The following is a 27,080-nucleotide window of genomic DNA, read 5'->3' on the forward strand; positions in this document are numbered from 1 at the left end:
AAGAAACCGTGGCGTGTTGTTGATTTGAATCGGTTAGACGGAGTTTTTGAAGAGAACCATGTCTCTGAGGTCTCGAACCGAACTGTTAGGAGAGAACCCGTGTCCCTCAGATCTCGAACCGAAGTGTGTTAAGAGAGAACCGGTGTGTTCGGATCTCGAACCGAACTGTTCGATGTTTCGAGAGGAAGTGTCTTTTAGAGAACCCGTGTCTCTCGGATCTCGTACGTAACTGAGCTCCTCGACCTTCCTAAGATCGGCCTTAGGAAAAATCGGGAGCTCGCCAAATATGATTGGCTGTCTTTGACCAAGGGCGTTCCCTTGGTTCGCAAATCGGTGACCTTGGAGAAAGGGAAGGTTCCCCCAAAAAGCAACGATAGTGGAGGAAACCCTCTCCTCCAAGGTGGGGTACCTGGGGTCCACCCGCGCGCTGGTGACCCCATCGGTCCTTTATTACCCCTAGCGAGGGCCTGAGGCTTCCAACGTGTGCGGACCACGTGGAGCCCTCAGGCCTATTGTCAGCCAAGTCTTAAGAGCCGTCGCCTAATTTCGTTAAATTAGGGATTTCCAGGATTCTCGTGTTCCGCGACACGAGAAGTCAAAGAAAAAAGGTAAAGCATTCAAACATGCTGAAGGCATGGAGTGGAAAATTCCGATGCCGAATTGTTCGACCCTAAGACCTGGCTGTTGGAACACCGTAACGGGTCTTCCTTGTTCTACGACGGAACAGTCACATATGACCAACGTGACAGTCAAAGTGTTAATAGTTTACTGCACCATATATACTGTCCGTCAGAGATAGTTTTTGACGTCTCGGAGACGTCGAAAACTACAATGGCACATAAAATGAACGACGTCTCCCAGACGTCATTGTATGTCAATGGGTTAATCCCGTGGCCTATGCGCTATCTTCTAATTGCGCGGACCATAGTAAACAAGAAGGTTGGTCGCGCACCGTGCCATTCAACTGTTCAACCGTGTGCCCGAACTTGCGCAAAATATACTATATACTTCTTATGACACGTATATTTCGGCGCAACGAAGTACCACGACTTCGACTTCTGCGTATTGTTAACCACTTGCGCTACCAATAAACTCACGGTAGCGGTGCCGTGCGCTACAGTATAACACGCGTAAGGTGTCACATTGGCGCCGCGAGATACTGTATCGGTTCTGAAATATTTCCAAGATATCGATGACTATGCGACGCCGTGCACTCTGCAACTGTAGCTCGAGAAATGAGCAATCTTGTTGTTAGTCGACGTGTAGCACGCGTCATTTTTATTTCTGCGATAAATGCCTATCGACGTGGTGTACACGTCGCTGACGATTTTGGACCAAAAGCATCTTGACGTGCGTGGCACGTCTTTCTAGTGGTTAATGGCTCCAATTCCTCATCACGAGTCAGACTCGTGGTTTTCGCTTATGGCACAAATTCCTCATCACGAGTCTCACTCGTGGTTATTTGACAAAGGGTTAACAGTACTTCTACCAGGGTCTAATAACCGGTGAATTAACCCTTTGCATTCGACGATATTCTGGCTAAAGAAGAGTAGGAGTTTGAAAATTTTCTGCTATAAAGCTGACGATATTTTTTTAAGCAGTAAATAAGAAATAGTATAATAATTGACATGTAGAATTATTTGATTTCGATAACTCGCACACCGTTACATTATCTTAAATTTGATATATTAATTGACATCGATCTTCGACATTTTATCAAATGGCGACTGAAGGGTGCCTCTCGAGTGTAAAGGGTTAAAAAGCAGTAGAATCTTGAAAAAGAAATGGAATAATGGGGGATATTTATTGTGTTCTATACACTTCAAACACGTACACAAACACACGATATATGTGCCTTGTGTAATAATAAGTTACAATCGGGGTGGAATCAACATGATATTTTATTAATGCGTTTACATGTTGAAATCGTCTATTGTCAATTATAATAGGTCAAAAACTGTTTCGCGATGGACATGTTGGCCATTTTTGATTTATAGCCTTTTACTAGGGACTGATAAACTGATAAACCGGTAATAAATAAATAAACCAAATTCCAACTCGACTCGGAAAGCAAACATTAAAAAATCCATCACGTGTAAATATACAGTCAAAGAAAAATCGTAAAGACGAGTGATCAAAACAACACGGAATTTTAAATAAAATTTTCGAAATCGGTAATTTAGATCACTCTAAGTTCAACGTTAAATCGGTCTGCCGTGACGTGAAAACGAGGAAAAATAATTTATGTTTTTGTTTTGTACCAATCTTCAAAGGCACACATCGGTGAAGACGAAATTCAGTATCGAGTTGACCTTTTTCCCAACAGCAAAAGCTGCAAATTTCCATATATATGGGGGAAAAAGAAGAAAAAGACTGAATTATTTGCAGCGAGTGGTGATATTTAACTTTTATTGGGAACAGTGTTCTACGTCCTGTCGTATACGGCTAACGCCCTCGGCAGCTACAGGATTTCAGATTCATTGATATTAAAATATGGGAAGAACGTATGCTACAAATACATGGAAATATGTATAGAAAATTGAATACATCACAGAGGATGAAGACATAAGCCGCTTATACGAGCGTAACTTTTTACGCAGACTCGACCAACGGAAATACACTTCGAAACGGTCAATGGGTTTCATTGTTCACACTTTCTGATGGATCCTCGTGTTACCGTGTTTCACCTGGTTCAACTTATGTTCCGCAGGCTTGGCAAATTTTTTACCAGTCCACGAATTCGCCAATCTTTTTAATACCGTGGGATCATTTAAAGCTGTGAATATCGAAACTGCGTGTGTCGTTTTCAAACACGCTTCACTATCTAGCTAACATTCGCCAGTTTGTGGGAAAATATTTTTAATTCGAACGTTGGTACGCTATGTTTCGTTCTGTGTTGTGTTGCCTTTAACAGTAGAACTTACCAATTCAGACAAAGTGACTCGTCTCGGAATTTTCCAATTTTTAATATGAAATTTTTAATTTTTAATTTTTAATTTACTAAAAACATATACCTGTTTTTAAAAGAATTAGCGTTGACTCATACTGAGATAGAAGTATAATAAATATATTTATTTATTTTCATTATAATATTAATATTATTATCTTACATGGCTACTATGTCTAAATACCTATTAGAAATCGGTAGTTCTGGTATTAATTGTTGGGTTTTAATCGAGTATTAATTTTTAACGTAATTCAAGAAAGTTTGGAAAATTGTGAATGGAGTATGGCATTGTTTGTGATCTGATTTTTGTTTTGGAAGATTATATTTTGTCATTATTGGTATTTTATTGTGATTTCTGGATCGATGAGTGAAATATGTAAATTATTTTTAAGAGATTTGAGAGAATTATTGTAATAAATTGAATATATAATATAGGATTATTGTATTAAAACATGTAAGTGAATTATCGATATTGTTTGAATTGTTATTTCTTTAATAATTATATTTTATTATTGTTATTATTTTATTAGTAAGACTTGGAAAAATGTGTGAAATATGTAAATCCTTAGTAGAAGATGATTAATAATATTATTTGGATTGCATTTTATGCAAAATAAATTATAACTGGAGGACTGGATAAATTTATAAAATATATAAAGTACGTTTAAACAATTATTATTAATATTATGATATTCTTTTGAAAACATTCTACTATTACTGTTATATAATTATTGTGGCTTGAAGAAATGTGTAAAAGTATGTAAAACCTTATCAAAAAATTATTATCGATACTATTTTTAAATGCCATTTTTAAAAATTATACTTTCTTGGTATTATTGCTTTATTACTGTTCCTTAATTATTTAAAGAAATATTTAAATCCTAGTTAAAAAATGATCATTAATATTATTTAAATTATTTAAAAGAAATTACATTTCGCTACCATTATTGTCCCATTTTCACAATTCCACTAAATTTTATTATTAAATTAAATTCAATTATTAAATTTTGAAACTTTCAAAGTTACCTCAAAGAAAATTCTCCAAAATTCTTCAGTTCTCCAAATTTAATTCAATTGCCAACATAATAGTACTAATATCTTCTAAGAGAGTTCATTAATCACTCTCTACTCCCTCCAGTTACCTCGCAGAAAAATTTTATTTCAATTCCCCTACTATCTTCGGTCAAACTACTACCAAAAAAAAGTGCTGACATAATTCGGAAGATTAATAGTCCAAACATTCGTGTTCACCCCAATTCGACAAAATTCATCTATTATGGGAGCCTACAGCAAACACAACTGTTGCATCGAAAAGGTAAAGAATAAGAGCAGGAAGCTCGCAAGCCAACGAAAGTAAATTTTGTGGGCGCGCAGCTTCGCGTCAGGATTTCTGGGGAAATCAGAAAATCGTCGTGCCAAGTACCGTTCAGGGAGTTTGGCTTGATGACCAAGTAAACATGGTCTCAAAATATACACTCGAGCAGCATATTCGAAGTCGATGTCGCGCTAGTCACGAGCTCTCAGAGAACCTTTGGCAAATCGACGACAGCGACATCTGCTCTCCATTTCACGTTCATGGCGGTCTGATCAACGGTAAATACAGATTACGTAGCTATTATTAAAAATTTACTTACGTCCTTTAATTAATATTGTTGAAATTCGATTAATTTATTCCAAAGGAATTGATTTTGATAATAAAAATCGTGAGAGATAAATTTGAAAAAAGGAAAGAAGAGATGGAATACGTTTTTTTTTGTCCTCTTACAGGGCCTTTCACAGTTTTACAGGGATTTTCTATTGTGCGATGCATATTATGTTGAAATATTATTTACAACAGATAAGGTGAGTTGTATAATCGCGTTTAATGTATTTTTTCGTGGTGGGGGTCACCGGTGACCCCCGAGGCGGTGTAGACCATTTTCGCCATTATCAATTGTTTAAAAAGCAACTCGAAAAAATATTTCAATTCCCGATTTTAGGATGAAGTTAGAGATGTATTTAGTGAAATGTTCCGATGACGAAGATTGCATTTCATTGAGCAATTACGTACAGAAAAAACGTGGTCACGAATTTAAAAAGAAACCTGGAAGTGTGCGAAATGTAAGGCGATTTTGCAAAGCGTGATTTGAAAATAATTCAAATCAGCTAGGAAGAATGAGAGCAAAGAATTGCACTAAAAAAGTGGCGACATATTGTGCCGACTGTTTTGGTTCACCTTTTCTTTGTATAAATAAAATTATTTTTGCATGTTCTGTATGACATTAATTTCTTCGAACCGTTATAGTAACAATGGTACTATTTAAAAATTTATCAGGATCGATATTTACTCCAATTGTGTATTTTTACTAATGGTCGCGTCGCCGGTCATCGGTGGCCCCCATGGCATTCAACGTGTTAATACATATGTGCCTATAATTATGAAAGTGATCTAAGTCATCGACTTAAGAGGAACGATTTTATTATTTATTTCGTGTTGCATTTATTTATATTACGATAAAATATATTTATTTTCTACAAAACAGTGAAGAATTGAATCCGTCAGATTGATTTCGTAGCTTTATCGCAATTAATTTTATAATTTATGACGTATTTGAAGACCGAAGCTTTTAATATTTCAAAAGCAAATATAAGTGACTTAGACCATGTTCATAATCACAGGCACATATGTTCAATTTGGAATAGTCTGTTTTACAGATAGTCACAAAAATATTGGGACACTAATATGGATTTTATGTTTGTATTTTGTACTTTAACTTAATATACGAAGGATTTAAAAACGCATTATGTTACGATAAAATATAGTTATTGGATAACAAAAATGTAAAAACGTAAATAAAAATACGTACGACTATTTAAATGATGACGAGTAAACGAAGAAATCATTAATATTAAGGTAACAAAAATTTTCGGACACCGTGGTACACTGTTAATACATGTATATACCAGTTTTTCAATTTCCAGAAAGTTATAAGTAAAATGCTTGTAAACTCAATATTTATGTGGTAATATACTATAATACAAGTGAGGAAAGAATATAAAATTTTGTTTGTCTGTATTATTATGCTTTAAAAAATGTTTGGAAATTTGAATGAAACTTTGAAATTTCTGTGAGAACTTTATTTTGATTTTATTAAAACATAAAATTACTTGGAATATTAATTACGTAAATATTTATTAATACTATCGGTAGTAACAAAATTGTCACGAAAAAGATTAGTACTTCGATATAATTTGTCATAAACATCAAGAAAAATAACTTGGAGTAATATTTATCATTAAACAAGTGATAGATTAATAATAAATAATTGTCTATAAAAATGTATTGTGTAAATAAATATTTTCAGTGTCTTAAACAATTTCATTTATTATTTATTTAGTAAATGGATATTAAAAATAAAGAGAACATTTTGAAAGAATTTTTAAAAGATCCCATTTTAGTTCTTAAAGTTTTCATTTTAAAAGAAACTTTTAAAATTCCAAATTGAATAAAAAATTAATCATAAAAGATATATTTTTCATAAGAAGTTGAGCTTTTAACAAAATTTAGTTTAAACATTTCATTTCTTTCCTTTATATTTATGTTAATTAATAAGAACAGTTATATTATGATAGGTATTCATAATACATTTGTGAAGTAGTTTATGAATTTATATTCACCATTATTTACAATTATTATTGCAATATAATTAATGACTGTAAAAATAACTTAAGGAAGATTTATATAATTTGTAATTCACTATTTCGAACGAAATATCGCTGGAAATAATTCACAGAAAATTGTCATAAGGTATCAGAAATATTACTAGAAAGTTACTACATTAAAAGCATTAAGCCAACTTTAATACAAGCGATGCAGCGGTTGGCTAAAAATCAATTACGTGTTTCTTGGAACCATGAAAGTTGACCCTAATTACTCGCTAATCTGACAGCAGCCTAAGTGCTTCGGAAATAGAATGATTAACTGGAGATTATTCGAAGCCTGGTTGCCCCTTGTGAAACTGACTTTGGAAGTCTAATTGCTTCCGATTCCAACTAATTCTGCTTAACAACTCGAAATTCTCTTAGCGAAACCCAACGCTTCAAAAGTTCCTCTGCAATGCAACCTATGATATATATTCACTTTCAAAATACTTTCGCGTCGCCATAAATAATAAGTACCACGAAGTAACGTTTCAATTAACCAGTTAACTGCGTTCGACGTGTATACACGTCAATCCAAAGCTCAATAGCGATGCGGTCGAGTAAAATCAAAAACTACCATTTACTACAAAATCTCGAAAATTCAATAAGATATAATAAAAATGTCAGAATAGCGATGCGGTCGAGTAAAATCAAAAACTACCATTTACTACAAAATCTCGAAAATTTAATAAGATATAATAAAAATGTCATTTGGTGGTACGTGTCCTTTATATTACCAATAAAACTCTGGATTTTATAAAAATTTTAATTATACCCTTTCGTATATTGGATATTCCCTGTACAATGTCACTTTTTACAAACCAAGTTGATTATTTTCTCCAACTGACGGAATTATTTCGTTTACTTTACTGCGTATTGAAAAATACTGGAAAATATAAAATCAACTGACCTTCTTAACACATTGAGCGCCGGCCCCGCGATAATGCGGGTTTCTAAGTTTGTCACTTGACTCTGGCCCTCACGATGATGAGGATTTCTTTTTGCTTGTACGGATACTTACACGTCAATTTGCATTCACTTGTCACGTTTACGACAATCTGCATTTGTTATACTCCGAAAATAAAACGTATACTGTTCCGTCGTGGAACAAGGAAGACCCGTTACGGTCTTCCAACAGCCAGGTCTTAGGGTCGAACAATTCGGCATCGGAATTTCCCGCTCCATGCCTTCAGCATGTTTGACTGCTGTACCTTTTTTCTTTTGACTTCTCGTGTCGCGGAACACGAGAATCCTGGAAATCCCTAATTTAACGAAATTAGGCGACGGCTCTTAAGACTTGGCTGACAATAGGCCTGAGGGCTCCACGTGGTCCGCACACGTTGGAAGCCTCAGGCCTTCGCTAGGGGTAACAAACGGCCGATGGGGTCACCGGCGCGCGGGTGAACCCCAGGTACCCCACCTTGGAGGAGAGGGTTTCCTCCACTATCGTGGTTTTTCGGGGGAACCTTCCCTCACTCCAAGGTAACGGATTCGCGGACCAAGGGAACGCCCTTGGTCAAAGACACTTCCGATCGAGCTCTCAAAGACTTCGGTTCTTTGCAACGACTTCCGAACGAGCTCTCAGAGACATCGGTTCTCTTGAAAACAGTTCTCTTCGAATCAGCACCACGCCAAGGTTCTTTTCGAAACGTAGACCGTCGTAGAGGCGACACTTTTCTGCTCGTGCAACTTAAACAGTTGCCCAATTTTCATTTGGCGGGCAACACGTGTCGTAGTCGCGAGACGGCCGTACAACCTGTCGGAAACACGAGAGTTTAGATCGCGACGCGACGCGACATATACGATGGTTCGGAAACAATCAAAGCAAGAATCACTCTCAAGCAGTGTATTCCTTAGTTAGTACCTCTTTCGTAGGTTTACGCTTTTTGTTGAACAATATAATGTCTTATTATTCTGTAACTTTTTATCCATATAATATGAGCGAAGTTTTTAACGAGTATATTGCTGACCATCTATCAGATTATTCGATACATTCGGAAAATTCTGACATACAAGTCGAGGACAGTGATAGTGATTTGGGTCCAAAGAGAATATCAAGAGCTGTTCCATTACAATATTCGAGTGATTCCGATGATTCTAGTAATAGCGAAATGTCTGCAGAATGAGAATATAGTAGTAGAATTATTTAATTTCGATACCTCGCACACTGTTACGTTATTTTAAATTTGACATATTAATTAATATAGATCTTCGAAATTTTATCAAATGATGGCTGAGAGGCACCTCTCGAGTGCAAAGGGTTAAATAAGGGTGCAAGGATGCGGGTGAGTCGATCTAAGAATGTTCAAAGTCTAAGTTCGCAGTCCAAGAAAGTCTGTTTTCAGTCCAAGAGTTGTCAGTCAAAGACAGTGTGGTAAAGATCGGATCAATAAGTCGAAATGAACTTTTAATTTTGGTTATATTTTATATTTCTTGGCGGTACAAAATATGCGGAGGCTCGAAGCCTTCTATGATGAGTGGTGCAGACGGTGGACTGTCAAAAAGTGTGCGGCTCCGAACCCTTCAGCTAGGTTTCTATAGGCCCTATGACAATCCATTGCGTCACTCAACCAAGCTTCGAGAATTGATAAGCTGGATGGTTCCTCGAAGCAAGGATAGATCTCGATGCAGGGTGACGCCATCCAAATAAAGATTCCTCTGACATAAGAGTCAGTTTCAGAAACATCAGAAGAGAATCTCTCTTGCTTCATAACCGTCATTCTATTTATAAACTTATTTTATTCTATTAAAACGCCAGCAATACTTAAGTCAATCCACCCAAAATCGATCCTACATATATAGGATTTGGAGGTTTTCCGAGGAATTTCTCGCAAGTCCTACAAGTCGGAATCCATCTAGTGACGAGGGTTTGAATGATGGTGGCTACAAAAGTACAAGTAGTCCCCCTATAACACGATTTCACTATAACACGATTCATAAATTGCGGAAACCCTCCTACAACACGGTTTCATTATAACCCGATTCATAAATTGCGGGAACCCTCCTACAACACGGTTTCGCTCTAACACGATAAGAAAATTGCAAAAACCTTTGTACAACACTGTACTTCTACATGAGCAGTGACGACGAAGAAATTTATTAAATTAAAATTGCGTTAAATTAAAATAATATTTTTGTTTATTTTTTATTTTGTATTGTACAAACATTTATATTTTTGATAAAAATTAAGTTGTTCATATAGAATTAAAATAAAAATTTGTTTTTAGTAAGTTTTCGGAAACTAAACCTCCTTTTTGTACTGGCTCTAGGTTTCGTACAACACGGTTTCACACAACAAGACATTTTCTAGGAGCCTATCTACCGTGTTATAGGAGGGTTACCTGTATAACCCTTCCTGCATTTTGCTCTGCTCTTTTACTTTTTCCCTGCGTTCGACAGGTGGACTAGTCCTTGTTCGACTTTTGTTCCATATTCCGTTAAAGATTTCTGAAACTAAATTCCTCGGTTACTTGGTTAGCGTCATCTGGCACTGTCTATCGACAATTCTGAAAAAACAATTACCTCTGGCGATGATATCTAGCACCGGTAGTGATCTAGTGAGAATTTAGGTCGTTCATCTGCACACGCATCAGACGACGGGTCTGCCATCCCCGAATCAGAGCCCAGTGATATTTAAAGTCTAATGGATTGGATCCTCTTTCAGCTTTAAAACACATTTTATTTCCGTTGGCGAATCGCGGTAGAGGTGGGTGGGCCTGGGAATTCTTTCCACTAAAAAATAACGGATACTCTGCCACAACCATATCATAAACGCCGTCAGCGGCAAGCGGTACGCCGCGATGAATGATGGTAAAAATATATACGTCCGCATTGTCTGCCTTTTACGTTTCGAATTCTATCCGGGAATGCGGCCGTTTTGCTGTAAAACGCATTCGTCGATTGCAAATGCAGTATTCCGCCGGTTTCGCAATCCCCATTGTCCCCTGATAGGTATCTCATACAAGCCGTCGAACCCCATAGGGTCATCCCGCGCTAGCTATCCTCTTTTCGGGCTCGTCTATCGACGAATGGGGGATCCTTCGCAAAAGTTTACGCACCGTCGAAATAGATGGTTGAATTTCCCCAGCGAATTGCGCGAAAGTACGTGTACGTTACTGAGCTGATCCCCCAGAGGCAGCATGGAAGTGTCAGAGTCAGTGATTCAACTGGAATCAAATCTGCCTCCGAGTGAAGAATAAGGAAAATGCTCCGGCCTCTATGAGCGGGGTGGATAATCCATTTGAAACCATGATCTGGATCGAGAGGATGATTTTAGTGATCGGAGAGAGAGGGAGAGAGGGGGAGAGGGAGTAATGAGGAGTTGGGAGACGGAGATACAGTAGGCTACAGAATGACAGCACACTCTACGATCTTCAGTGTTTCTCGAGTGACTTTGTCAAGAATAACTGCAAAGTAGGCTGATGAGGGAGTAATATCTTGACAAGTGACATCTATTGACTTAAATGTTAAGAATAACTGGTAGTAATATGTTGACGTGTGACATATATCGTCTTAAAAACATACCTTGTACGCATATACGCATGTATATATAGGAATTTACCGAATAGCTTGGGAGAAATTGGCAGGTCGGGCACGAAAAGTTTGAAAAGGCTGTCTTAGGTTAACAATAACAGTATCGTTTATTACTCGATGAGCTGTCTACAAACTGACTCTCCTTGACTCTGACTCCACTCGTAACTGTAACTCTATGACTATCTGTCGCTCTAGCTGTAGCTATCGTTCTGATTATGACTATCGCTATGACTATGACTATGTCTTCCTGAACGGGCCCATTTAAAGCCCGTCCAGAAGACAAGCGCCTCCCCGAAGGAGATGAAACTACCTCTACTCCAAGGTCAAGGGTGGAGGAGACTCCTCCCTCCGAGTTAGCCTCTCCGAAGGTCACCCTTGTGGGGACCCTTTCGAAGAGGCAACCACGACCATGTTACTCTTCGGTTTATGCCAAGGAAAGCCAGGGTTGGGCGAGGCCACCTCACGTGGCCTGGCCCAGACCTCCTATGGCCCATCTGGCATCCTAGACCCTAGATACTAACGTGTCCAGACGAGGTCACGCTGCCCTAATAAACGAGTATCCCTCATTTACCATTCCTGCAATTCTAGAACCAATTAGTCGAAACCATAATAGGGCTAATAATTCAGTTCGTTTTTCCGTTTGTGACCCCTACCCTTGTACCTCAAATTCGAAAACTCCATCTAATTACAAATTAATTGCCCTACCAAGGGTCTACATAAATGCTAGACCTAGTAGCTTGCAGAATACTAACACTTACTATTTCAAAGCCAATCACAATTTCCTCAAAGAATCATCCATCACTAATTGTCGTTGTTAAGCCTTGGAATGCCGTGCCGGTATTTTGTTCAGCCCTTGATTAGAATAGACCCAGGAGACCGTTAGGGTCTTCTGGCAGCCAGATTCTAATTGCTGTCTTAGTTCAAGTTCCGTGTCCATTCTATCTTCATTTTCAATGCATGTTCAAACAATTCTTTATTTCCCTCGGGTCACCGGACACGAGGCTTTCTTTAGCCATTAATGTTAGAAAGCAGGCAACAGCACTTAGGATTTGGCTGACAATAGGCCTGCAAAGAAAGGGACCAGGCCATGTGCGATGTCGCGACTTTCGGAGCCATAAAGTAACGGGTCCTTCAGGAAGGATCACGAATGCGCGGGTGACCCACCAGCAACCCCCTTTGAGGGAGAGGCTTCCTTCACCGGCAGACCTGGCCGCGGAAGACGGTCCTCCCTTCTTTGGGGGCATCTGATTCGCGGACCGAGGGCCCACCCTCGGTCCTGTCAACCACCAATGGGAAAACCGATTTCCCTTTGGAAACCATGGGCTCCGAAAGATCGTGCATCGCACAAGTTAGTTAGGTCAGTACCAGTCAGTCAGCAAATAACATTCGAAGAGTTCAGAAGAGTTAACCGGAACAATTACAAAATATACAGTCCACTAAAAACACAAGTTCCTCAAGAGATTTGGGTCGTCATTAATCGTCGCCAATTGCAGTCGACCTATTGACGATATACAGTCGTCAAGCAAGAACGACCTAGTGACTATGTAGATGTGAACTCAATAATTAACGATTAATTTAGCTTCGTTTCTGAAAAGCTTGCGTGAGAGAAAAGCTTGTTTCATTAAATGCGTGAGGTTAGGTTGTAATTTGTTGTAATTGTTAAATTGCCAGTTGGGTTGTAAGTTGACAATAGAGCATGGGATATGTGAGGTTGAGAGACTGGTATGCCCGAATGAGAGAGATGAGACGTGAATGGAGAGAGTGAGCGTGTACAGGAGTGTCTTAATTATAATAAATTAGTAAATGAGACAAGTGGGTAATACTGTCATTCAGTCAACCTCCTGATCCCATCAAACTTGATGTATGTATAATACAATGTAAAAATGACAAAGGGGGTCTTGAAATGTCCGAAATCCCTGCAGCTATCAAAAAAGTACATTCGCTAATTAACGCTAGAATTACCGATCTTTAATGGGTACCTAACTATAACGTGCACAGATTATAGTAATTTCAGCGGTACGATGAATATGAGTGAATATATTGATTACAGTTCTTTCTTAATACGAGTTGATACCAATTTTATTCTTAAAGCAGGTGTATGTGTTCGGTGATTGTAAAAAGAAAAATTCTGGGACCAGTCATTTTGACTGGGTTGGTAGTACTAGTGTTCATGTGTGCCTAGAAACCATGCAAATTTTGTATGAAAAGCTTCGTCGTCAAACGAATACTTTGGAAATTATTTTGTGTGTACCTTATGTGGATCACCCTGTATAGCGACAAATTGGAACTACTCTGTCAGAATTTGTATTTATCAGCAAAAGTTTGGTAGCAGAGGTCGACGAAAAGATAGCTCATGATAATAAATGAAGCATTTATTTAGCAGAAATTACAAATTTGTGTAATGAAAATGACAAATTGAAACAGGTATTTTATTTCTTAGTAGTGTCTAGGGCCTGTCTTTGTTTCAATGGCACTGATAATTCTTTTTGGCAAAGCTTCGAACAATTTATGAACATAATTTTGTGACAATTTACTCCATTTATCCTTAAAACACTGTTATAACTTATCAGTGTTTTGGAATTGTCTGTTTTGATACACATATGTACCGATGGAAGTGAAGAAATAATTGTTTGCCAATTTTTGTGGTACTTTGTCTTCTTGAATACATATATTTATTTATCAAAGCTATTGACAAAATAATCATTGGTGTGAGTTGAGTTTGAGTCTTTGTATGATTTTTATTTTTTCAGATACACAGAGAGTAAAACACGTGAATGGAACCATTTCGATTATGCTATAAATAATTTATATTAAAGAATTTAGTGAATTGTATCCTACTGTTAGACAAAGGAAAAATGGTAAGAAAAATAATTTGACAGTATTAATTCTTTTGCAAGTACATGAAGATTATACGAAGACCAAGTTAATTTTTCTACGTATAATTATACATCTCTTATGATTTAAAAAGAAATTGATTTTTATACCTATACCAAAACAGAAATTATATATAAAATTTAATAAAATTTAATATTCGAATGACACGACTATGTTTTGTAATCCTTATGTATTTCATAACTGTGAGGTATAAGCTAATACGAAATAAATATTATACTAAAGTATTGTCAATTACTGTGAAATTTACGAAATTTATCAGTAAAAATTATCCGAATGAGTTTGATATTTTTGACATATTCTATGAGTGGTGCGAATTAATGCAAAATAAACACTATACTAATGTACCATAATGTAATTTAAGAAATATGTCGTTTAAACGATCCAATCGAGTGTCATGTGTAATTTTAATATGCTTTATGATTGATATGAATAATAAAATTTTTATTAATTCAGAAGATTAATTCGACGAAAATTGTTTAAATTATATAATTGAAGGATATTTCATTTGCCATTGATTTCTTGATAAAATGATACTTATTAAAACAAACGTATTCTTCTTAGGAAATAACATTATTTTCGAAAAAACTTACTTTCAGATTAATAAATTTTTGGGAAATTTTAAGTATTATAATTTCAACCAAAATTTACTTTTTGCTTATCGAAGAAAGTAACCGAATTAGTTTCTACGTTATACAGAAAATTTTAATTTTAACTCAGAAATTTATTTAAAAATGTACACAAGTCTAGACTCTCTCGTAATATAAAAATCACTAAAAGCAATTAACTATCGTTGCATAATAATACGGCAAAGCCAGGCAATATCTCAATTGGTCACTTATTGCAATTGTAATTATAGTACATTATGCACTTCATTCCAGATACATGCACATTTGTAATTATATCGTAGCTTATTAGAATTAAGCCAGACTCCGATATTCAATTGCAACAATTTGCAACATGATTTCGCTCACTGCGTTCTGGATAGCATTACTCTACTTGTGCATCCTACACAGAAATTTATTCTTCATTAAAGTTAAATGAAATGTAATTATACGAATGGAATATTTGAAAAATTTTCGATCAATAATTAACTACTAACAATATAAAAGCATATAAACATACTAAACAGAAAACAAAAAATATTAACGAATAATATAACAAAATTGTAATAACCACAACAAGTGTTGAGATATACGAGATGTCAGAAAACTATAATTTCTACAAAAAGAAATATAAATTACAAACATGAACAAATTAAAAAACTATAAAATATAAATTATAAAAAAGATATAAACGATAAGAAACGAAAAAATATAATTGGTAAAAGGTAGAAAAATATCAGTGATAGGAAATTAAAAAGACATAACACAAAGTAAGAAAAATATAAATAATGAAAAACAGAAAAATGATAGCAATTATAAATATTAAGAATAAAAAAATAAGAAGATGTGGCTAACATGTAAGATGTAAGACAAGGCATGGAAATATAAATGACAAAAATTAGAAAAATATAAACAATACAAAACAGCGAAATAGAAATATTGAAAAATGGATAAACTATAACTATCAATAATTATAAAAATATTAATTGTGAAGAATAAAAAAATATAAACAACAAAAGACGAAAAATGGAAGACACCAATAATAGCAAATAAAAAATATAAACAACAAAAAAAGGCCACCTCACGTGGCCTGGCCCAGACCTCCTATGGCCCATCTGGCAGCCTAGACCCTAGATACTAACGTGTCCAGACGAGGTCACGCTGCCCTAATAAACGAGTATCCCTCAAGACGAAAAATGGACGACACCAATAATAGCAAATAAAAAATATAAACAACAAAGGACGAAAATTGGAAGACACCAATAGTAGCAAATAAAAAATATAAACAACAAAAGACGAAAATTGGAAGACACCAATAATAGCAAATAAAAATTATAAACAACAAAAGACGAAAATTGGAAGACACCAATAATAGCAAATAAAAAATATAAACAACAAAAGACGAAAATTGGAAGACACCAATAATAGCAAATAAGAAATATAAATAACCAAAGATGAAAAATAAAAGACAGAAAATAAAGAATATAAATAATAAAAGATGAGAAATGAAAGGCACTCGTAATAGCAAATAAAAGATAGGAATAAGAGAAAAATAAATACAAATTTTTTCACAAGTATCTTCCCTTTTAAGCAGATTAACCAATGTAATTCGACTCATCTGAGATTTCCACTGAAACACCAGCAGACCGGAGGCCATCGTGAAAATTGTCAGTACCTCCGAGTGAAATTTCAATAACGTCCGTCTGAATAAGAAAGTATCGGAGTCTCTGGGAAAAAAAAACGGTAGCAAGAAAAAATAGTGGAAAAGGTCGATGTCCATGTTTCTCAGATAAAATGGATCACCTCATTTCTGCCTTTCCATCTTGCCAACCGGTAAACGCTGGTGAAGAAACGGTAACCGTGTCATCGATACTTCCCAACGAAATCTATCTACAAAAGTGGAAACGCTCGTTTCATCTCCGGGGTGAAAGTCTCCCCTCTTTCTCCCGCAGCTTTGATAAAAGACAGAGAAATTCGATATTCAGTCGAAGATACCATCGAACACTTTCAGAAGAAATTACGATCAAAGGGAAATTTCTTGCGTGAAATGTCTGTGAAGGGACTTTTCCTTTCAGCGCACCCCTACTTTCGTTTCAGAGCTAATTAACGTTCTTTAACGTACTTAACGTAACAAACTTTTCAATACGTACGCTCTGGAGCACCTGGCTGTGTATACAGTGTGTTAATAAAAAAGGGTTGGAAGTTTAATGGTGTTTGGTAGTCACTGGGCGGAGAATAATGCTTAATTAACATGCGTCTGAAAACATATTTCTCCAGTGTAAACGTTTTTCGACGTTGAATTTTGTCGGTAATATTCAATTTTGGGTACCTAATTTTAGAGAAAAGAAGAAGGAATGCTGCATAATTGTAAAAACGTGGAAATTTGTATTTTTAACAAGCCTAACTTCATTTTATTTTTCCAGTGTAAATGTTCTACTGTGAATTTTGCTGGTAATATTCAGTTTCAGATAACTAATTTTGGAAAAAAGGGAATGCTATATAATTGTAAAAACGTGAAAATTTGTATTTTTAACAAACCTATCCCAAACCTATTTTGCCAGTGTTTTTCTGTGAATTTTGTAGGTAATATTCAATTTCAGATACCCAATTTTGGAAAAATAAGATAGAAATGCTGCATAATTGTAAAAATATGGAAATTTGTATTTTTAATCTTCAAATTTAGTAAAGTATATTCTTATATTTCACTAACCTAATTTAAACCTAACTCCATTTTATTTTTTCAGTGTAAACGTTCTACTGTAAATTATGCTGGTAATAGTCAGTTTCAGATACCTAATTTTGGAAAAAAGGAATGCTATATAATTATAAAAACGTGGAAGTTTGTATTTTTAACAAACCTATCCCAAACCTATCTTTCCAGTGTATGTTTCCCAGTGTTTTTCTGTGAATTTTGTCGTAATATTCAGTTTCAGATACCTAATTTTAGAAAAATAAGAAAGAAATGCTGCATAATTGTTAAAACGTGGAAATTTCATTTTTAAATTTGGAATTTAGCGAAGTATATTTTCATACTTCACTAACCTTTATAATTCAAACTTGACTCCATTTTATTTTTCTAGTCTAAACGTTCTATTGTGAATTTTATCGGTAATATTTAATTTCAGATTCCTAAATTAGAAAAAAAGGAATTCCATATAATTGTAAAAACGTGAAAATTTGTATTTTTAAATTCGAATTTAGTGAAGTATATTTTTACGTAATTTTGGTGGGATAATGACACGAAATGTGTAATAATAAATTAACACGAACCTTTTAAATTTCGAAAAACGCGATTAAATTGCAAGCAATTGCAAGCACGTACTGACAACACGGAAAATTGATGTAGAAGTATTATCTAACTACTAATTATACATATAGTGATCTCGAAGTCATTTAATATATGACTATATTAAAAGATTAATCTGAAGGATACTAGGAATCTGCAATACTAATGCATATTAAAAATACTAATGCAATACTAATGTATATTAAATTCATGTTCATTCTTTCAAAAATTGCCTAAATCATTTCACTTTTGCCTATGTAATTGATAAAATTAATATTTTTCCAAATAATCTTATTACTTTCAAATAGTCAGTTCTAACAATAAGATTATTTAATAATTAAATCGCCTTCCATTTTTTTTACTTTTGTAAGTTGGCACATCGATGAAGTGATCAAGGCTGGTAACAAGTGTATACTATATGTGTATAGTATGTCTGTATGTGTGTTTATAAAGAACGAAAATAGAGCAATACATGCAGAGACTGAGAGAGTGAGAGTAAGTTTGTAAAACAAATTTATTAAAGTGTATGTACAAAAACAAAGAAAAAGCTGTATCTCGATATCATCTTTATACAACAATTTTATCTATACTAAAATTTTCATACTGAAACATTGGACCTGGACGTCTGTTTATAACGTACAAATAAATAAATGAAGAAATAAACTTATAAAATTGGAAAATTATCGTATAGTTTATACAGGGTGTCCCAAAAAAACGTATACACACATTAATACTTTATTCTTCCTAATTTATTTTTTCTTGTCTAGGTACAACCTATTTAAAATAATAGTTATTTTTAGACTAGACTTTACAAAACGTAAATATAATTTAAAGTGCTACCATAAGTGTGAAAACATACTGGAAGTGCAAAGACGGTTTAATTAAACAGTAAAATATATACTGTTCTTATAATTACGCAAAGTATGCATAAATTTTTTTGGGACACCGTGTATCAATATCAGAAAACGTAGATTTCGAGAAGAAATTAATATTTTCAAACTTTCTGTCGAAAGTGTAGCTATTCATATAACATGAAACTCACGAAACTATATTATTGCGGAATGAAGACATAGCTTATCCCTGATTGGCCTAACTTCCACTGATTGGAATATGAACTATTATCTGAAGTAGAAGATATACAGGTAGTTAGGAAAATTCATGGACTATTATAACTTGAATTATAGTTATACGAACTATCTACCACTTGACAGATTCAAATACATATGTAAATAACATTCTGACACATATAGGAAGATAAGGACGTTCGAAATAAAAAAGCAGCCAACAGTGTCAATCAAGAAACCGATTATTAAACTGATTGAGTGTCATCCTCTTGAAACACACTCTCAATTGCCAAGCTAACCAGTTAGAAGTATATATATATGTCATTCATGTGTCATTAACGAGAAGATGACTGACAATGAGTGAGGTAACACAAAGGCAAGAAGAGACACCTAATTCACCCTTAATGTTCTTATAGACATACTGAGCTTGATATACTGATACATTAATCAATGATGAATATTTATGTGAACTATCTTTACCATTGCTTAACAGGAGATGGATATATTGCTTTATCATTGATCAGGCTTTGTATAATTTTAGAACTCTGCATAATGCTTCTTATCGTGTCAGGTTTCTCTTAATTTCTTAATTGCCAAGATTTCCAGTTCAAAATATATAATTCGTAACTCGTTAATGACTCGTAAATTTATTAAATCTCATATATGCACTCTTGAATAACTGTTTACAAGTATACACAAATACAAAACAGACTTTAAAGAATAATCTAATAACTTTAATACGATTTCTCAGATTAGAAGATTCGTATTCTAAACGGTACAGTTGCAAAAATAGCACTTCTTCCTTATTATGAAATATTAATTCTCAACGTCATTAATGATCAATTCTTAATTAAGTTTAAACAACTGTCAAAATGCATATATATAAATATGACTTTAACGAATAATATAGTAATTTCGACATTAAATTTCATGTTGGAAGAGTAGTATTATGAATGGTACAATTGCAAAAATATCATTTCTCTCTCATTAGTAATTATAAACCCACGACTTCATTAATGATCACTCCCAATTAAATTCGAATAATTGTTAAAATATTTATATACAAATACAATTTTGACAAATAATGTAATAATTTCGACATGATATTTCAAATTAGAAGAATCGTATTATGAATGGTACAATTGTAATAATATCACTTCTTTCTCATTAGTAATTATAAACCCTCGACTTCATTAATGATCACTTCTTACTAAATTTGGACAACTATTAAAATATATATGCACAAACATAACTTTGACGAATAATGTAATAATTTCGATAGAATATTTCAAGTTAGAAGAGTAGTCTTATGAATGGTACAATTACAAACATATCACTTTTTCCTTATTATGAAATATTAACCCTCGACATAATTAATGATCGATTCTTAATTAAATTTAAACACCTATCAAAATACATATATATATAAATATGACTTTGACGAAGAATGTAATGATTTCGATATGATATTTCAAGTTAGAAGAGTAGTATTATAAATGGTACAATTGCAATAATATCACTTCTTCCACATTAGAAATTATTAACCCTCGACTTCATTAATGACCACTTCTTACTAAATTTGGACAACTATTAAAATATATATGCACAAACATAACTTTGACGAATAATGCATGATTTCAATATGATATTTCAAGTTAGAAGAGTAGTATTATGAATGGTACAATTACCACAATACCACTTATCCCACATTAGGAATTATTAACCCTCGACTTCATTAATGATCACTTCGTACTAAATTTGGACAACTATTAAAATATATATGTACAAACATAACTTTGACGAATAATGCAATGATCTCGATATGATATTTCAAATTAGAAGAATCGTATTATAAATGGTACAATTGCAAACATATCACTTTTCCCTTATTATGAAATATTAAAAATAAATAATATATTAGATGTAATAAAAAAAAGAATTAATTTTAATTTGACTTTCAAAAATATTTTTTAAAGAAAATCCTTCAATTAAAATTATAAAAATTAATAATATAAAAAATAATCTAATTTCAAATGAAATTATTTGAGCAATCAAACGAATAGAACCTAATACCGAATAACTATTATTAGAAAATCATTCAATTAGAAATACTGACTTCCACATGATATTTCAAGTTGTAATAGTAGTATTATGAATGATACAATTGCAACAATATCACTTCTTCCTCATTAGAAATTATTAACCCTCGACTTCATTAATGATCACTTCTTACTAAATTTGGACAACTATTAAAATGCACAAACATAACTTTGACGAATAATGTATGATTTCAATATGATATTTCAAGTTAGAAGAGTAGTATTACGAATGGTACAATTGCCACAATACCACTTCCCCCACATTAGGAATTATTAACCCTCGACTTCATTAACGATAGTTTCCCTATTAAACCCGAATAACTGTGAAAATATACATACAAAGAGGAGACTTTAATGAATAATCTAACGACTTCGCGTAAGCACGCAGATACGTGCTATCCATTCTGGCCGCAACCGAGTCGCCTAGATAATCTGTTTTGCATATTTCGAGCTGCGTATAGCGGGTCGATGTAAATGCGTGTGGTGCTCCGCCAAACGTTACACAGGGCTCCGCCGAATATTCACCAAGAGATACTAATTAAGTCGAAATATTCGTTCATTTGAATGCAGCTGCAACTGAACGACGGTCAACTTAACGACAACATGGAAAATTCAAATACATCTTAGAGAATAGGAATACGTGGCTGTGAGAGTAGTCACGAATGAAAATTGTTTACCCGGTATACTACTGGCCGTTTATGTTCCTCGTGTTCGCGTTGTTTGACTATTCGTCCAGTGGTTTGCATTTATGCGAAAAATACTATCTTACACCACGTTGTAAAACTATTCTTACTTCGTATATTTCGAAAATGTCATATTGAAATTTTCTGGGAGTAAAATTATTACAATATTAATTGCCGAGCCGTAATTTTGTAATGACAAGACAATTACAATACCCGATTATGCGAATTATTCGTTGCATACTCTTTTGCTTATATCTAAAATAAATAAAACAAAAACGTGAAAAGTCTATTAGTACGAAAAAGATTCTCGAGAGATTAAGTTATAAAAATACATATTTTATGCATTTTCAAATTAAAATAAATATGATTTTTATGATTTTTGATACAACAGTTCGTCATATTCGTTGCGTGTTTTATTGATTACGACACTACAGTCAATTTTCAAATGTACCAATCAGAATTGTACATTTATAAGTACTTCGATTATTTGTATATATTGGTTGTATATTTGTATATATTGGGAACTTGGTCTCTTACAAATTTTGCTGACACACTCATCCCTACATCCACAATTTATCGTACCCATACTTAATCTAATCGATAATCTACTATATAATCTACTATAATCTAATTAACTTAACCGATAATCTACTAACTACTAACTAATCTACTAAAGGATAATTTACTAACTTAATTTTCGGATCATTATTTTACACTTCCCTCCGCTTGACTCTGTTTTAACTCTTTGTCCACGAGTCATAAGCATTCTATAATTTCTTTGATTTTTAGTTTTCTTAATTAGATTATTGTTTATTTAAATAAGAAATCAGCAATAATGGAAGAAGGATAAAAATTGTGTAAATTAAAACTTAAATTAAAACACAGAGTAAAACAGAATTCTCATAAATGTAATACATATAATAGTACTAAATATGCATAATAATTATATAAATACAGTAATCACTGTGAAACCGTGTTGTATGAGACCCAGAGCCAGTACAAAAAGGGGGGTTACGTTCCGAAAACTTACTAAAAACGAATTCTTTTTTAATTCTACATAATCAACTTAATTTGTATTAAAAAGAGACAAAAATATTATTTTAATTTAACACAACTTTAATTTAATAAATTAAAGTGGTTCCCGCAGTTTATGAATCGTGCTATAGTGAAACCATGTTATAGGATGCCGTGTTGTAGGAGGGTTATCTGTATTTATGCACGACACTGAAATATATATCACAGCATGATAAATCCAATTTCTCATCTACGGTTATAACGAAAAAATTCAACAAATATTTTCTGAAATATAAAAATGAAAACTATATTCTCCTTGAAAAATGGCACACACATGTGCACGTACGCGGTATATCGTAGATCCAACAATTTATTGAGAACAATGCATCGTGTACACAAATTGTGTACGACGCTTCATTATAATAATTAACTGGAGCAAAGGGAGAATCCTGACCGTCGTTTTGTGCTCCCTTCCTGCTGCTTTCTACTGCTTTCTACTGCTTTCTGCTGCTTTATGCCCGGCAACTCCTCCGGCCGGATTTGCATAACCACCTCAGAAATTACAGAGTCGAACATTAAAACGAAAACGACGACACCATCTCGTATTAACTGGATCCCTTCTTAACCCGGTCCACTGTTTATCCGTTACGCTCTGACCTGCTGCGACGGTTTCGCTTTATTTCGAACTAGCTCGATTCGGTATTTCATCTGCCAATGACAATGAGATCCACAGGAACGAAAGCATAAGTAGAATACCCAAAACGACTATCCTATTCCATAAAAATTACTATCCATGAAGTTTCCTTTTATTCTGAAGTCTAACGTCGATGAAAGTCTCCTTGGTGAAGATCGTTGAATTTTTCTTGGCGACGACTACAAGACGGTATGAAAGAATATACGAAATTGTCTAATTTTAATTTCTTGCTAAGGAATAAATTAATTACCGAGATTCAAATGTACCAAAATCATTTCGAAATTTCTATTACTTCTGTATCGAATCTCTTCGATTTGCAAGAACGCTTATCACGCGCCAAATTAATATCGCGTGATTGGTTTTGTAATATTAAGGATCCCGAGTGTGATGTTAAAATAGAGCGTTTATTTACAGTAAAAGTATGCAATAGTTATAGTAGAGACGTTTATCGGAGTACCGTTTCGAACACGCGTTTATAAGTATATGTACGATGTTTCAGTGATTGGTGTCGAAGACGAACTGACTTCTCAATTTTGGTCTGTCTCGTGTCTCGTCGTGTCCTGTCCGGTGTTTTCTCCAGTTTGGTTCTGATTGGTTAGGATAAATATTAGTGGAGGAAAAGTAAAGATTTTTGATTGGACAGAGGGTGTGACGGAAGGACCTTTGGCTGAGGAGTAGGGAACTGTCAAGGAGCCGATTTTCGATGGTCAATGACGTGATTTGCAAGTGGTGTCCGTCCGTCGCCTTGGTGGGTCTGTCGCACGTGGGTCCAATTTGTCGGGTCTGATACTTGTAAATTTTCTGAACTTCCACATTTAGATATATGACTTAATCCGCTGAGAGGGTGGTAAGGTACGTCTAACCTTCGGCGTAAGAGTCGTAATGCAAAATAATAAAATCTTTAAAATTATCGAAAATTAAAGTAAGAGTTATGCTATGAACACGCTCTCCGGGACGGAACATTCTGTTTTTGTATCGCCAATTCCAAATATTGTTAATGATTCTTCATAGATGATAATTCTTAAGAAATAATTAATTAATCCCAGTAATACGTCATCAAACACGTAACAGTCTGCAAATAGTATCAAGTCTCAGTTAGCATCGGCTCAATTTTAATTTGGTAAATAGTAGACCTAGTACAGCAGCAACAGGAGCAGCAGTGATGCAGCGAATAGGTCACATCAGATCTGTTGTGTCGCGAAACAATAAGACACATTAGCAAGGAAAGTTTGACAACCGAGTTAGTTTCACTTTCACACCTTCACTCACGAGTCGTCATCCGAGTCCTTAATTAAATTTATGCACAGTTCAAGCAAAGTGACAGGTCACCAGTAGGTTTCGCTAGCTGGAAACAAGCTAAGCTACGTCACTCTAGATAGGCTGTGGAACAGGGTATAATGGAACAGTATCTAATTTTTCCAGTGAACTATTACTTCCAAATTTATCGAATATTACATTGCTACAGATTTCTCATCTCAAGGTTAAATTATAAATTAACATACTCGAGCATTGCGTAAGGATACAAGGGAGGTTACTATGGTCATAGTGCAATAGATTCACTATGTTTAATACGATTAAAAGTATAGGATATACGAATTTTCATTATTGGATGAAAATACTATATATATAAATCACGTGACACTAAATAACAGAAAAAGAATATGAGCTATATACGTATTAATATAGATCAATGATTTTCAACCTTTTCTGTCTTAGAGCACAAAATTATTAAGATACTTGAAATTTAAAAAATTGAAATATTAATTACTAGAATCCTCTAAGACACCAGAAGATACATTTGACCAAATACTTAATCAGTAAGATGCAAAATAGATCAATGACTTTCAACTTTTTTATCTTAGAATACTAAATTATTTAGATATTTAAAATTCCAAAATATTAAATATTAATTACTAGAATCCTCTAAGACACCAGGAGATACATTTGACCAGATACTTAATCAATAAGATGCAAAATAGATCAATGATTTTCAACCTTTTCTACCTTACAACATCAAATTATTAAGATAATTTAAATTAAAAAAATTGAAGTAATAATTCTCAGAATCTTCTAAGATACCAGAAAATACATTTGATTATTAATAAGATGTAAAATAGTTCAATGATTTTCAACCTTTTCTACCTTACAACACCAAATTAATAAGATAATTTAAATTAAAAAAATTAAAGTATTAATTCTTAGAATCTTCTAAGACACCAGAAGATACATTTGACTGTATACTTAATCAATAAGATGCAAAAGAGATCAACGATTTTCAACCTTTTCTATCTTAGAACACGAAATTATTAAAATTTTTGAAATTACAAAAATTAAAATATTAATTACTAGAATCCTCTAAAACATTAGAAAATATATCCGATTATGTACCAAGTCGATAAGATAACAACTATGCTCTCTTACATGACAACTATGTTCACGACTCAAACAAGTCACATTTGTACATTAGACAGCTATTGCCAAGTTAAATGATATCACTTTTTGTCTGACAGTTTGAGAAAAACAATAAATATCTCTGACGAAACGGACAAGAAAATATCTGAAAACATCTGAAGATTCTAGAAATAAGAAAATTATAAAAATCCTTAGTGATTAGTATTAAAAATTAATATTGAAAATCTTAAGACAGTGATTAGTATCGATCCTTTGTTCACATTGAAGCAAAAGATGTATTCACCTAACTTACTTTATCATGTCAGTATATACTAACAAAGACCTAAAAGTGGATATTTTGGAAGAGCTCCTGGTCCTTTTGCCCCCTAGCAATCTTCTCATCTAATCTCATCTCTTTATCAAAGACATCAATTGTATAGAAGGCTACTTGTAGCTACTCCTCGTCTAATCAGCTCCATCTAATTCCACGTTGCATGTGCAGACAATGCAAACGATAGAGCTTGCAGATACAAAGAAATTAATTTTTAAAACACCACGAAGAGTAAGAGACCACTTGCAGCTACTCCTTATCTAGTCAACTCTATCTAATTCTACGTTGCCCACGTCAGAACAATAGGATGGTAGGAACAATAGAACTTGTTACACATAGATACGCATAAATCAATTTCTGAGCCCTGAAACGAAGGCTGGATGAGACACTACGATAACGAATAATATGGCCAACCACAAATCATTAGTGCAGACGTAGAACAATAACAATTAACAGAACACGAGAACGGAACATGACCCGTCCTACTACTGTCTCAGCTGCATGCTACCGTGTGCTGCCAAGAACCTAAAAGTGGAGACTATGGAGGCATCAAAGGCAGAGCAAACGGAGTAGCACTCTCGTGTTTGTGAAAGCCAACTTCTCGTCTCTGACAGCACTGATCCTTGGTTCACATCTTGTTAGTTCAGAAGCGTAATAGCTCGTGGTCGTGGGATTTTTAAATTCAGTTCTATTATTCAGAGGCTTGAAACGCTTAAGTACGGTCTGATGATTTGTTTGGTAGCTGTTTGGCTAAATGTTTCAGGCTGTTTTATAACTCTCTCATGATTACTCGTGTTTATACAGCTTTCTTCAACCTCTTAACGACCATTATTATTATTATTATTATTATTATTATTATT

The sequence above is a fragment of the Eufriesea mexicana genome, unplaced genomic scaffold (genome assembly GCF_001483705.2).
Source record: "Eufriesea mexicana isolate 0111107269 unplaced genomic scaffold, ASM148370v2 scaffold2467, whole genome shotgun sequence".
NCBI lineage: Eukaryota > Metazoa > Arthropoda > Insecta > Hymenoptera > Apidae > Eufriesea > Eufriesea mexicana.